The sequence below is a fragment of the Aethalodelphis obliquidens genome, unplaced genomic scaffold (genome assembly GCF_003676395.1).
Source record: "Aethalodelphis obliquidens isolate GAN/ISIS:26980383/991018 unplaced genomic scaffold, ASM367639v1 scaffold4, whole genome shotgun sequence".
NCBI classification, from domain to species: domain Eukaryota; kingdom Metazoa; phylum Chordata; class Mammalia; order Artiodactyla; family Delphinidae; genus Aethalodelphis; species Aethalodelphis obliquidens.
The window spans coordinates 38,635,093-38,650,008 of record NW_020837948.1 but is presented as its reverse complement, the minus strand read 5'-3'; the positions used below and the strand labels follow the sequence as shown (position 1 = coordinate 38,650,008).

General features: G+C 34.4%; 1 pseudogene; it reads right to left on the bottom strand.

The window, feature by feature from the left end:
• Nucleotides 1–6,116: 6,116 nt before the first annotated feature.
• Nucleotides 6,117–6,463, bottom strand: LOC113613739 (40S ribosomal protein S26-like; annotated as a pseudogene).
• Nucleotides 6,464–14,916: the final 8,453 nt, after the last annotated feature.

Genomic DNA, 14,916 nt, shown 5'->3' with positions numbered 1-14,916 from the left:
CCTAGAGGCATGGCAACACAGAAATATTTCTCACTGTAATAAAGCAGCAGAACAAGCACAGTGATAAATGGAAGTGGACCTTTAACTTTGGCTAATAATGGAGAGATATTAAGGAGTGGTGCAGACTAGGACAAATTGGGCCTTCATGCCATCTTAAGTGGAGCAGCTACCATGTAGGAATATAGAATTTCTATTGTCAGAACTTCTGATTTTTTTTTGAGAAATATTGGAAATATGGATTTTTTAATGAAACCTCTTGATCTGTAAACAAACAAAACCTAATAAATCAGCTGTTTTTAGAATGTACAAATTCAGAATAAAGTAAATAATTGAGACAAAAAAAGAGATGGGGCTTTTTGATGTGGAGAGATAAAGGGGATGATGCAAGCAGAGAGAGGTTGAGAGAAGATGCCAAGGAAGGTAGAGTGCCAGGTCCAGGGGTTGAGTCGCCACCCAAGATATGCTGAAGCCTATGTAAAGGAATGATGGGAGCTGGCCAGCCAGTCGTCCCATGAGATGCAGCTTTCACCACCACATCTCCAGCTGGTACCAGTTGACTGTCCAGTCTACAGTCAGGAGACATCTTGCCCTGAAGGCTGAAGGCATTCCCAGCAGCTGGACTTCCAGCTGGAGCACTCCCAGACATGTTTCAGGACTTCGCTCAGCCCTTTCATATATGCCACAACACCATGTCCCAACAATGCCCTCAGGACAATTATAAGACCACAGGAATCCCTTGACATCTAGCAGGATGGCTGGGGGAATCACACTTGGGGTGGAGGAGGCCAACTTTGAATGGTTCCCTTTCTAGAGGCTGATGTTGGGACCACCAGTAGACACTGATCCATACAACACTAGTCCCATAGGATGCTGAGGAGGTGCAGTGGGGCCCAGGAGGAATCTGTAGTTTAAAATGTTCAAGAACTGCAGAATTACATCAAACAAAAGGTGTGTTTATGCAGGGCACTCAGATAATGTCTATGCTAGTGAATTTTATAAATCTGCAAGGGTGGGTGTAGCATCTATTGGGTTTCTAATTTATGTGGCTACAGAACTCTCTCTTTAAGAAGCTTCTGGCCCAGAAATCTCACAATGGCAGCCTCACTGATACGTTTTGTCCCACGAAAGTCTGCTGAAGAAATTTTTGAGCTGAGAGCTGAAGGAGAAGCACATGAGATAGGAGGGTGTGGGTAGGAAGATCTTTATAAAGGAGCTGCATGAGCAAAGGTACAAAGGAAGGAGGGCAGACTGTTCTCAGGACCTGAGAGAAAGTCGCTGTAGCTAGAGTTCAGAGAGGGAGCTTTCTGTGAAATGAACAATTGGGGATCAGACCACAAGGTGTCTTTTTGTGTGTGTGTGTGTGGAATTTTTTTTTAATACATTTATCCTTTCATTTAACTTTAATTTTTTCCCAGGCCCATATAAAACTCAAATGGGATACTTTTTGTAGTTTATATCTTAATTGGGGAAGAAATTATGTTTTTATTAGGTTGAGTCTTTCTATTCAGCAACATATATTCCATTCAGTAACTTCTTTTCCATGGATCCTGATCCTTTTGAGGTAAATTTATTCCTGGATATTTTAAGGTGTTATCACTATTGTGCATTGAAGTTTTCCTTTTAAATTTCTGAGTGGTGATTATTATTACTGATATAAATTTTTTAAAACTATTGATATTTGTATATTTTTTTCTTGCATTCTGTCACCTTACCAGAGTTTCTTGTTAGTTCTAACAGATTTTTGTAAAGTTTCTTGGATGTTCTATTATACAATTATATTACCTGCATATAAAGGTAATTTTGCCTCCTCTGTTAAATATTTATATGTTCACGTCCTTCTATTACATTGGTCAGATCCTTAAAATTCAATAATAGAGCTGATAATGGCATTCCTATCTTGTTCTTGATTGTAATGGCAGTGGGTCCAGTATTTCACAATTTATTATATTTATTATTGATTTGAGGTAAATAGTCTTTTGTGTATAGGGAGTTTACTTCTGTTCTAATTTTTCTTAGATTTTTAAATAAATAGGTACTGAGTTCTATCATTTTTTCATCTATTGATATAATCATGTTTTCTTTAAGAGGTTGACTTATTTTCTAATTGTATTGAAAATTTTCTCGTATTGAACTCTGCTTGCATTGTTGGGATAAGTTCCACTTGGTCACAATGTATTACTCTTCAAATTCACTTCTGGTTTTCATTTGCTAATATTTGATTTAGAAGTTTTAGAATTATTTTCATGGTTGAAATTGGTTTATAGTTTTCATTTTGGAGCATCACTGTCAGGTTTTGGCATTAAGATTATGCTAGCTCTGTAGAATTAATTGAGGAGTGTTCTTCCTTTTTCCATAATCTGAAAATAGTTTTAATATCAAGATAAGCATCTGAATATTTTTTTAGTGAATAACTTTTTACTTATTATTTACATGTAACACTCGTTCACCTATTTTCTTGCTCTTGTTTTTCTGTGTTATATCATTGCAATAGCTATCCATTATTTACTAAGACAAATAAGAATCCAGACTGATAAGAACTTTCAAACTCTAGCACAGCAGAGATTATGCTTTAGTGACTAACTGTGAATTCATGTATATGGATATTCATAAGAACAAGTAATTTCAATTGTTCTCTTTAGTGTGTTTGCTCTTATGGGGGGATAAATGCTGCCAAAGAGATGTTACATAGGAACTCAAAAACCTAAGAGTTACTGTGCACTTTAACTTATCTTAAGGTGTTTTAAGATTCATTTTAAAGAGTTAGTCCCTTGAGGGCAGGGGGAAGCCTTTGAAGTGTTTTAAGCAACAGAGTAATGTAATTAGATTTGCTTTTCAAAATAATGACATTGACTGCTTGTGCAGAACAGATTGCATGGAAGGCAGTCCAAGTGGGTGTTGGAAGATCAGTCAGCAGCTTTTGAAGCTGCTCAGGTGAGAGTAACAGTGGCTTGGATTCTGGTAGAGGCAGAGGAAATGCAAAGAATTAGAATAGAAAGAGTTAATTACTGGGAAGTAATGATATGTCCAGTGAATGTGTTAGTGTTCATACTGTCCTTTTGAAGTCCTTCAGGGACAGGAAATATAGCTTCTTAAACTTTCTTTCATAATATTCAGTATAATTACTGTCAGAAATTTAATAGATGTGTCTCATCATAAAATCATAGACTTGTAATGACCCTGAAAAGTTGTTCTACTTTACTGCCTTTCCTTAGGATAGGAAAATACAGTTTCTATTAAAAGTATTTTTATTCTTGTAATCTAGGTAAGGGGGTTTTGTATTAATTTTGGACTCCCTCTCATTAAAACTTCCTATAATCTAATCAGCCATGGGAAAACCCACTGGTATTTTCCTATCCTTCACTATAACTTGGTTTTGGATGCTCTTCATGACCCATCTGGATTATTTCTAATAGCTTCTGTGTCAGCTTGTTTGACTACAACTTTACAGTGGTGTAACCAAATAGAAGTTAATTTTTTTAAATCACATAATAAGAAGTCTAGAGGTAACATGATTGCTGATTTTGTTAATTTTATGCGTCTATGTATTAATATCTCCATGATAAAGTTTCTATCATTCTCTTGGCCTTTTTCACATAAGGTCACAACATAGCTGGCATTATGTCTCCATTCCTAACGGGAAAGTAAAAGAGGTATAATAAAGAAAACAGAGTGACAATTATATCAGGAGGGCAAAGGATTTTCCAGATAGCCTAAGAGAAGTCTTGTCTCATTGGCCAGTATTGTCACATTATTTCTTCTACGTGAAAAGGAGTCTTGAAAGATGTATCTTTTAGCTCACCATACTTTATAAGTAAGGAATGCTAATAAAAAGGAAATTGGGATCCATGCTAAGATAGCCAAACTACAGTATCTACCACAATTTCCTATATAGTATTTTTCTTTCTTATTCTTTGTCCTTTTAACTTTCCTACCCACCTATACTTCCCAGTACAATGCCAAGTCTTATCAAATTAATCTTTGCAAGACATCACTTTGGCCATATAATTTCCCATTGACTACAGGAAAAAATAATGCTTCTTAACCTGGCATTCAAAGATCTTTACAGCTTGGTCCTAAAGTACTTGTTAAAATTTCTCTCTAAATATTCTTATATAGAAATGCTCTACTCCAAGCAGTATCTGGCATGTTACTATCTTATGTCCTGTATTTTCCTAATTCTGTTTTACATGATCTTTACCTTACACAGATTCCATCTTTCCTCATTTTATACATTCATCATACACAACTTCCATTTTAAATTCTGTCAGACCCTCCCCTCTTCCCCCAGCAGTAATTATCCCTGCCTTTCAGTTCTTATGTATATTTATTTGCCTTGTTTTTACACCTTGGTTTTATTAATTATTTTATGTAGTCTACCAATTAAATTGCAGTTCTGTGTGGGCAGGGTCTATGCCTTTTGCCTTTTCTTGTGCCTGTATATCATATCATATATCATATCATATCATATCATATATCATATCACGCAGTGGGGGCAGAACACATATTTGTGGGTTTAGACCATGTTGAAACAATTTCAGACAGAAAAATTATTTTTATTTAAAAATATTTCCAGTACTGCATCAGAGTTTAACTACCTCTAGGTTTAACCAGTTTTCTCCTTATGTGCCCTCAAATCAAGATATACAGCTATATTATGCTAGGTTATTTTAATATTAATTTACAACTATAAATGTTTACCTTTTCAAGATCTGATCAGCTGCATACAAGATCAGCATTTTGCATTTATATTGAATTTTCTTCATCATATAGTCTTGTTTCCTTAATCATCTGCACATTTGATAACAAAATTGACTTATTACATATAAAAGGTTCACAAAACAGAATTCACCTCATGACCTTTTCTTATTGTGTTTTAATGGTCTGTATGGTATAAATTGATATGATTATGTCAGAAAATAGCAGAGACAGACAAATCATACGAACCCATAATGTATCCAGTGATCTGTGAGCTGAGAATACATTTTAAAATTTATTTATATTTTGGGGGATACCTCCCAAAGACACTATTATGATGAATTGAATAACATTTCAGTGAAAATGTTTATAGTGTTTCAGAGTAACAAAAGCATTTACTACTGGAGATTTTCAGGCTAGACAAATTTAATTAGACTAGCTAAGAGGCAAGATGAAGAAAAGAGCTGCTTGCCCGTTCATTTTCTACTAGCCAGCTGAAATTTCAAATACAGCAACTTCTTTCTGTATCAATCACAGGTGTATGGAGATAAATCAAAACAAACTATTTCTGTAACATTACAATATAGTAAATTGCATCATGAGCTAGCACAGTGGGAGTGGTATCAAACAGATATTCAATTTGTGAAAAGAGTTATCTCAAAACAGGCATTTTCTGAAATACTTTGCTAAACACTGGTACGTTAATTGTTTTATTGGCATACCAATTCCTGTGGCTTATACAGAGGTTGCAGGATGTAGCTCATAAATTTCAGAATAAGATATCTGGGTGTGAATCTTACATCCATTACTTGTTAGTGTGGGCTAATTAGTCTTTCTGAATCTTGGTTTACTTACATATAATCACAGTATGGCTGTGAACATTAAATACAAAAAAAAAGCCTTTATAAATAGAATAGTACATGTAATAATTGATTATTAACTAATGTTAGAATCCTTTTTCTCTAGTAACTCATGTTTCCAATCCATTAAGCACTCTCCTAATTGTCACCTTAGGGACCCACCTGGCCCAGTTTTAGCATCATTAAAACAAAACAGAAATACTAGTATGTAAAAAAGGTAATTGCTATGTGATAACAATTTAACTTGTATCTCTCAAATAACTCTAAATTTTAATCAAGTTTATCTCATAAAAATACTTCCAAAAGTCTTCCTTTTTTCCTCCTCTTGTTTGTTTACAGCCTACGGGATCTGATAAGCCTCTTATTTTTAGAATCTTTCACCCTTCCTCTCCAAAAACATTGCCTGAACTTTAACTCATGAAGATTCTTATGTCTTGATTTTTTTTCCTGCCTCTTTAGTCATGTTTCTTTCTACTCATTCTTTATTTTTTTTAAGTATTATTTCCATTTTATTGTCTTTTCAGAGAACAGCGTTTCTCCAGTCTTTAAGGACTTATCTCCTTACATGGGCTTTGGTGGACTTTGTGGGGCAGCACGCATAGATCTAAATTGGGGCGAAGGTGCTTGGTTCTTCCCGGCTTCCTGAGAACAATTCCTGACTACCTTGTTGTGAATGGCACAACTCACACAGTAATGTAGTTTCACATACAGCTTGGGAAACAGATAGGCATTGAAAACACTCGCTTCAGAAATGTCCCTGAAAGCTGCGGCCTCTACTATGTTCCAAATGACAAACTTCTTAATGGCCTTGTCCTTGGGCATGCATTAGGCACAGTTGGTGCGGCGAATGGGCTGCACATGGCCATGGCCCTTTGGGCACGACCATTGTTCCTTCTTTTCTTGGTCATCTTGGAAGCAAGACATGAGAGAGGACTCTTTCTACTCATTCTTTAACTCCCTATATGAACTTTGGGAGAATGGTCTGGTAAAGGTACATTTTCTTGAGGGATGAAAGAAGGTGAAGGCAGGAAAGAGCAAAAAGAGAAGTAGAAGAACATTAACATTTCAATACATCTTTTTCCAGTTCTTGTCACAGGTGAATGAACTACAATATTTTTAAATTGTTTTGGGCAACAAAGTTTAGTCTTGAGTTATCAACTTCGTCTTGAACCTCAAAATCGATTCTTCTTATGATTTAGATTAGAGTACAAAACTATTAATAACTCCTATTTCCTAGAAATTAAAAAGAAAAGTTTTTAAGATTGTTCATCTCACTTCATTGAGAAATCAAGGATACTCTTTTATATACATTTCATTCTTCCTATTCTTTCTAACATTGTCATTCAAAAGTATATCCTTTTCAGATTTATTCTAATCATAAAATTTCCTTCTTATTTTATATTTGTCTGGCATTTTGAAGTAGTGATTCAACAGCCAACAATCACTTACCGAACTCCAGATATATGTTAGGGACTAAATCATTTCCTAGAGATACAAAGTCTAAGAGGATAGAAGCTCTGTTCTTAAGGCCAGTGATAGTAAACTCCATGTTGTTCTAGTTACTATATAAGAGGGTGCACTTTATGAGAAGTTACAATTCCTAGATGACTCATAATGATACGTACCCAATTATATTGACTTGTGCCATATTCTGATAGTAATGGATGCTTATGGGAAACACAAAATTAGAGGGATAAAAAAATGCTAAAAAAATGCCCCGTCCAAAAAAAGGCCAACTATGTTTTGTCATACTTTTGTGGAGAATTAAGTTGTTGGAGAAGGACATAGTTGTCAGGTAGAAACTTAGGAATTGTAAATGGCATTCTAAAGGGCAAGAAAAATCCAAACTGTTTTAGTGGCTTTTAGGACATAGGAGCCAAACTACTATTCTCTTGAGGGAGAAACATATACTTTTCTTGGCTGAAACACAGCTCTACATGAGTTGGAACTCATCTAAAAGAAAAGGGGAGTTAAGAAAGAAGAATGTAGTTAACAGAAGATTTAATTGTGAAAATATTAGTAGTTAAGTTTAAGGGCTCAGCATTCATTCATTGATCCAACAATATTTATTGAGTATCTACCATGTGCCAGACATTGTGTCAGATGCTAAGAATAGAGCAATAAAGTGGTAGACCCCTCATCTTTCATCTTTGGGAGCTCTCAGTCTATGAATAAAAAAAAAATGTACATTTTTTTTCTCTATGTGTTTAGTGTCTGTGAAAAGTTATGTGATAAGCAGGCACCTGTGAAATATTCAGTGAGTAAGACCTGTATGTCATTCATTAATTATTTGCTGAAAAAAGGACACATTCCCTGACCTTAAGAAACAAACATCATAACTCACATTTAACCCTTGCTGTGTGCTAAGCAGTGGTAAGTGCCTTATGTTGATTTTTTTTTAAAAATTGAATCCTTGCTATAACTCTATGAAGTACTCTGGTTATAGATGAGGAAAGTAGTTTAGAGAAGTTAATTAAGTTGGTCCTAAGATTCTATAACTACTAAGTGGCAGACCTAAATTTTGAAAGGAGCAGAGACTCCAGGTTCCTCTCTTAACCACTATATCACATTGGATTCTATTGCCTTCCTTATATGGTTGGCAGGTTCCCAGGATCTAAAAGTCTTATATGCTTTTACTCTCTATTGTTGATATTGTTCTAATACAGAATACAGAAACTGATCATTGCATCAATTCTATGAAAGTTTTCTTATAATGATTTATGTCAAACTAGGTCATCAGTCATCAAAAAGGGAATAGAGAAAGATCTACTTATTTAATTGGCATATTGTCTCAATCAAAAATCATAAACCTACCACTCCCTGCCTGTCCAAGTTCCCATTATGAGTTACACTTCTGGGATAAGACCTTAAACTCTCAATGAAAAAGTAAGTAAACAAAACAGTGTGGTATTGACACAAAAACAGACACATAGAATGGAACAGAATAGTGAGTGCAGAAAAAAAACACATGCCCATATGGTCAATTAATCAACAACAAACAGGCAAGAATATATAATGAAAGAAAGACAGTCTCTTCAATAAGTAGCGGTGGGGAAAAACAGACAGCTACCTGTAAAAGACTAGACTTTTCTCACACCATATACAAAAATAAACTCAAATGGATTAAAGACTTAAATGTAAGACCTGAAATTATAAAACTCCTAGAAGAAAACATAGGCAGTATGCTCTTTGACATCAGTATTAGCAGTATTTTTGTATCTGTCTCCATAGTCAAGGGAAACAAAAGCAAAAATAAGCAAATGGGACTACATCAAACTAAAAAAAAGTTTTGCACAGTGAGGGAAACCATTGATAAAACAAAAAGGCAGCCTACTGAATGGGAGAATGTATTTGCAAATGATATGTCTGATAAGGGATTAATATCCAAAATACAAACAATTCAATTCAAAAATAGCCAGAGGATACGAATAGACGTTTTTCCAAAGAGGACATACAGGTGGCCAACAGGCACATGGAAAGATGCTCAACATCACTCATAATCAGGGAAATGCAAATCAAAACCACAATGAAATATTACCTCACACCTGTCTGAATGGCTGCCATCAAAAAGACAATAAATAACAAATGTTGGCAAGAATGTGGAGCAAAGGGAACTCATGTGCACTGTTGGTGGAAATGTAAATTAGTGCAGCCATTATGGAAAAGAGTATGGAGTTTCCTCATAAGAATTAAAAAGAAGACTACCATATGATCTAGCAATTTCACTCCTGGATAATTATCCAAAGAAAACTGAAACACTAATTTCAAAAGATATATGCACCCCAGTGTTCACTGCAGCATTATTTAAGATAGTGAAGATGTAGAAGCAAACTAAGTGTCCATTGACAGATAAATGGATAAAGAAGATGTGGTATATATGCAGGATGAAATATTACTCAGCCATAAAAAAGAATGAAACCTTGCAACTTGCAACAACATGGATGGACCTAGAGGGTTTTATGCTAAGTTAAACTTAGCTTTCAAACAGAGAAACACAAAAACTGTATGTTTTCACTTACATGTGGAATCTAAAAAATAAAACAAATGAGCAAATGTAACAAAACAGAAACAGACTCACAGATAAAGAGAACAAACTAGTGGTTGCCAGAGGGGAGGTGGATAGAGGGTTGGTGAAGTAGATGAAGGAGATTAAGAAGTACAAACTATCAGCTATAAAATAAGTAAGTCATGGGGATATAATGTACAGCACAGGGAATATAGTCAATAATATTCTAATAACTGGTGCATTATCTATAAAGATATTGAATCACTGTGTTGTACACCTGAAACTATTATAATACTGTAAGTCAAATACACTTCAATTAAAAAAAAGGAAAGAAAAAATAAGTTTAGTTGTTTGGGGTTTAAATATCTTGTCTTCAACTATTTTCCAATAATTTGTTGGACAAATTCTACTCAGTATCCTGTTCATTAAATTCAGACAGTGTTTGAATCATCTTTTATTTGTCAGGTACTGTTTAGGTATTAAAAATACCAGAGTGGAAAAAAAGCATCCATGGTCTCATGGAACTGTATGCTGGGAGGGAGGGGTAAGGAGACAAAAATCTATCTTATCTATCTATCTATCTACCTATCTACCTACCTATCTACCTATCTACCTATCTACCTACCTACCTACCTACCTACCTACCTAATCTATCTAGGATGTTATGACAAATATTAAGAAGAAAACTAAAGCATAATAGAGTGAGAGAAGAAAGTGCAGCTAATAGGTGGATTATGAAAGGCCTACCAGATGAGGTGACATTTGAGCACATATTGAAGTGAGAGTTAGCTGTGAGGGTATCTGAGAAGAGCCTTCACATCAAGGAGACTTTGGGACAACTGTATGCTGAATACGGGAGTGCAGAAAGGGATGAGGAAGGAGGAGACTATAGGGTATAAAGAGTCTGTGAGACAATTTGACTGTGGAAAGTTTGCACACATGTCTGTAAGCAACACATAGCAGTGATTTTCAGATCACTTTGAATATATTTTAAATTATATTGCCTATAATAACAGTAAAATAATTGTTCATCCTGATTAGGGGCTTGATTGGTTTTCCCATTTTGGAAAGTTGATGTGTAAGAAGTGCAGCATCATGTATGACATAAATCACAGCAAGATCCTTTTTGACCCACCTCCTAGAGAAATGGAAATAAAAACAAAAATAAACAAATGGGACCTAATGAAACTTCAAAGCTTTTGCACAGCAAAGGAAACTGTAAACAAGACCAAAAGACGACCCTCAGAATGGGAGAAAATATTTGCAAATGAAGCAGCTGACAAAGGATTAATCTCCAAAATTTATAAGTAGCTCAGTGCAGCTCAATAACAAAAAAACAAACAACCCAATCCAAAAATGGGCAGAAGACCTAAATAGACATTTCTCCAAAGAAGATATACAGAGTGCCAACAAACACATGAAAGAATGCTCAACATCACTAATCATTAGAGAAATGCAAATCAAAACTACAATGAGATATCATCTCACACCAGTCAGAATGGCCATCATCAAAAAGGCTACAAACAATAAATGCTGGAGAGGGTGTGGAGAAAAGGGAACCCTCTTGCACTGTTGGTGGAAATGTAAATTGATACAGCCACTGTGGAGAACAGTATGGAGGTTCCTTAAAAAACTAAAAATAGAACTACCATATGATCCAGCAATCCCACTACTGGGCATATACCCTGAGAAAACCATAATTCAAAAAGAGTCATGTACCAAAATGTTCATTGCAGCTCTATTTACAATAGCCAGGAGATGGAAACAACCTAAGTGTCCATCATCGGATGAATGGGTAAAAAAGATGTGGCACATATATACAATGGAATATTACTCAGCCATAAAAAGAAACGAAATTGAGCTATTTGTAATGAGGTGGATAGACCTAGAGTCTGTCATACAGAGTGAAGTAAGTCAGAAAGAGATAGACAAATACCGTATGCTAACACATATATATGGAATTTAAGAAAAAAAAATGTCATGAAGAACCTAGGGGTAAGACAGGAATAAAGACACAGACCTACTAGAGAGTGGACTTGAGGATATGGGGAGGGTTAAGGGAAGCTGTGACAAAGCGAGAGAGAGGCATGGACATATACATAGTAAGGTAGATAGCTAGTGGGAAGCAGCCGCATAGCACAGGGAGATCAGCTCGGTGCTTTGTGACCGCCTGGAGGGGTGGGATAGGGAGGGTGGGAGGGAGGGAGATGCAAGAGGGAAGAGATATGGGAACATATGTATATATATAAAATTGATTCACTTTGTTGTAAAGCAGAAACTAACACACCATTGTAAAGCAATTATACTAATAAAGATATTAAAAAAAAAGAAAGAAGTGCAGCATCCAATGGAGTTTTCTTTTGTGGATATGGCTCCTCCACAGTAATGTATACTAGCTGTGAACACTTTATTTCTCTATGCATTTCTTTGTTCTTTTATTATTTACTGTTTTCTGTAGTTGCATATTTTATATTGTTCTATCTTTTAGACGAATAGGAGAAGTAGATTTCCAAACTCCTAGTCTGCTGAAAAGTATTAGAACTTACAGTTTTTTTAACCTGGAGGAATTTTAAAATGGCATGATAAACCATTGCATTTAACTTTAAAACAAAGTTTATTTTGCCAACCATAGCAAGATTTATCACTAGCAAACTGGTCCTGGATCAGAAAGTAAATATTTCAACTAGCAGTTATGCCTGGTTTGTGAATATTACAGCCAGTAAATAGGCCATTCTCCTTTTCAAAAAAGATAAGCATAAAAACTCATTTGAGATGAGAGAGGCCCTTTTTTTTCACATGCTAAGCACTGAAGTTCTTTAGAATATCATTTTAAGAAGTTAAAAGTGGGAAAAGTACCTTGGCAAAGAAATATAACTATATAGGAATGAAACAATTGCCATTTAAAACTATTACTAAATAATTTAGGAATATTGTAAAATAGTAACAATTATTTCATTAAAATAGATGAAGTCAGAAGGTCAGTGCAACCATGATGCTTTTACTTGTGTTTGGACGGTCGAGCAACCTGATAGGGCTGGTTTTTAATTTATACTGTGATGACACTGAAGTATGCAATCATATTAACCCCATTTATGACAGTAAATCACAACATAAAGAGAGTGTAATTTTGCCAAATATATTAAAACAAGCCATAGAAATGATTTCCTGCCTGCTTGAATCTGATTAACTTACTTGTATGTATACATGTACCACCCAGGCATACAGCTTATCCTTACTTTATGAGAAATATGGTTCCATCTGGAACAGTGGTATTTCCCATCAAAATTTGAATTATTTTGGTAACATAATTTATTATTTTGTTTGACTTTGAGAAGTAAGTGATAAACACACCGATTTCAAAATAGTTAAGGCCAATGATCTTTTGTCTACCTTAATTTGATTGTGAATGTGAATTTAGCACACCAAGTGATACATGTTAAAATTTTAAATTATTTTGGATTTACTTTGATGTTCTTTTTGTAATGATCGTAAGGTGCTTTTGAACAAAGTTAACTACCTACTATATTCTTTTTTTGTAGTTTGTTCTGGAGATGTTTTATTTTTAATTAAATTTGTCTTAATCTACATGAAAATACACATATCTTATTATGTAATATCAACTACATTAGAAGGAATGTTGCCAATTAGACAATCAATAGTAATACAAAATTTTGTGCCAAAAAAAAGAAAAAAGTAAAAAAAGTAAACCTTGCCTTTGCTATAGAGTTACAGAGTCATTGTTCTACTTTAGCACCAAAATCTCCATCCAAAAGAATAAAGCACATATTAGAATGAAAAAAAAAAAAAGGGGATAATGAGATAGAAAGACCTGTATATTGGAGTATTATAGGTAAAGCTTTGTTAGGAAAAAAAAAAGATATAAGAAAGAGATAAAATTGAGGGAGTTTTAGAGAATATTTATTTTTGTTTCCTTTGAAAAGTAATATGTCCATAAGAAATAATTAAAACAGTAACAAAATGAAAAAATTAAAAGCAAGTCATCTTCCCACAGCTGGCCTCAGTATACCAGAGTCTCTACTAGAGGTAATCCTTGCGACAGTTTGAGTATATCATTCTAAAAATGTTTTACACAAATGCAAGCAAGTAAATGTACAGCTATGTTTAATTTAAACATAGATGCACACTTGCATTAGAGACAATGTTTTGTACTGTTGTGTATTCATACATCTTGGAGATAGTTCCAATCCTGCACTTAGAAATATACTTCATTCTTTTTGTTTTGCTTTGTTTAATTTTATTTGTTTGAGCAGGTAATAGAGGCAATGTCACAGAATTCAAAACTCAAAAAAAAATTATAAAGCTGAAAGTTAGTTGCCTGTCCTCCAGCCACTCAGCCCTATTGATTAGCAACAACCATGTGACATTTTCCAGAGATTTCCAGTTATTCCATTTAGTTACAAACATATATAACACTTCCCCCACCACACACACACTCAGGTTGTATAATATACAAATTGATCTGCAAATTGGGTCAGTTGTTGAGACGTGGATGGATCTAGAGACTGTCACCCAGAGTGAAGTAAGTCAGAAAGAGAAAAACAAATATCGTATATTAACACATATATGTGGAACCTAGAAAAATGGTACAGATAAACCGGTTTGCAGGGCAGAAGTTGAGTCACAGATGTAGAGAACAAACGTATGGACACCAAGCGGGGAAAGCCGCGGGTGTGTGTGTGTGTGTGTGTGATGAATTGGAAGATTGAGATTGACATGTATACACTGATGTGTATAAAACTGATGACTAATAAGAACCTACTGTATAAAAAAATAGAGAAAACCTATTTATTAGGTTTATAGACATGTGTACAATTAAAAAAAAAACAAAACAGTACTGTTACCTTTCCAAAAAAAATCCCAGATGTATAGAGTACTATCTCTGGATTTCTATTTTATTCCTTTGAAATTTCAGTCCTTCCATGAACGAATACCACATTTATTTATTCAGACTGAATAATATTTAATATCTGGTAAAGCTAGACCCTATTGCCTTGTCAGGTTTTCTTCGCTCTTCTAGTATGTATATTTTTCCAGAACTACTTTTGAATTGACCCTCTAGTTAAAAAAAAAAAAAAAAAGTCAGATATAAAGATTAACATATAAATAATAGAGTCTGATATTTGGGGGTATTGAATTACATTTATTGATTAACTCATGAAACATTGACAATTTTCTGACTTTGAGTGTCCCTATACAAGAGTAAGGTATGTCTTTTATTATTTTATCTGAATTTATGTTTTGCAGTCATTTTAGACAGTTTTTAATCATATTTTCTGTTGATTTTTATGTATTTGCAAATCTTAAATGTCACATTATTAAATTCTTTATTTTTTA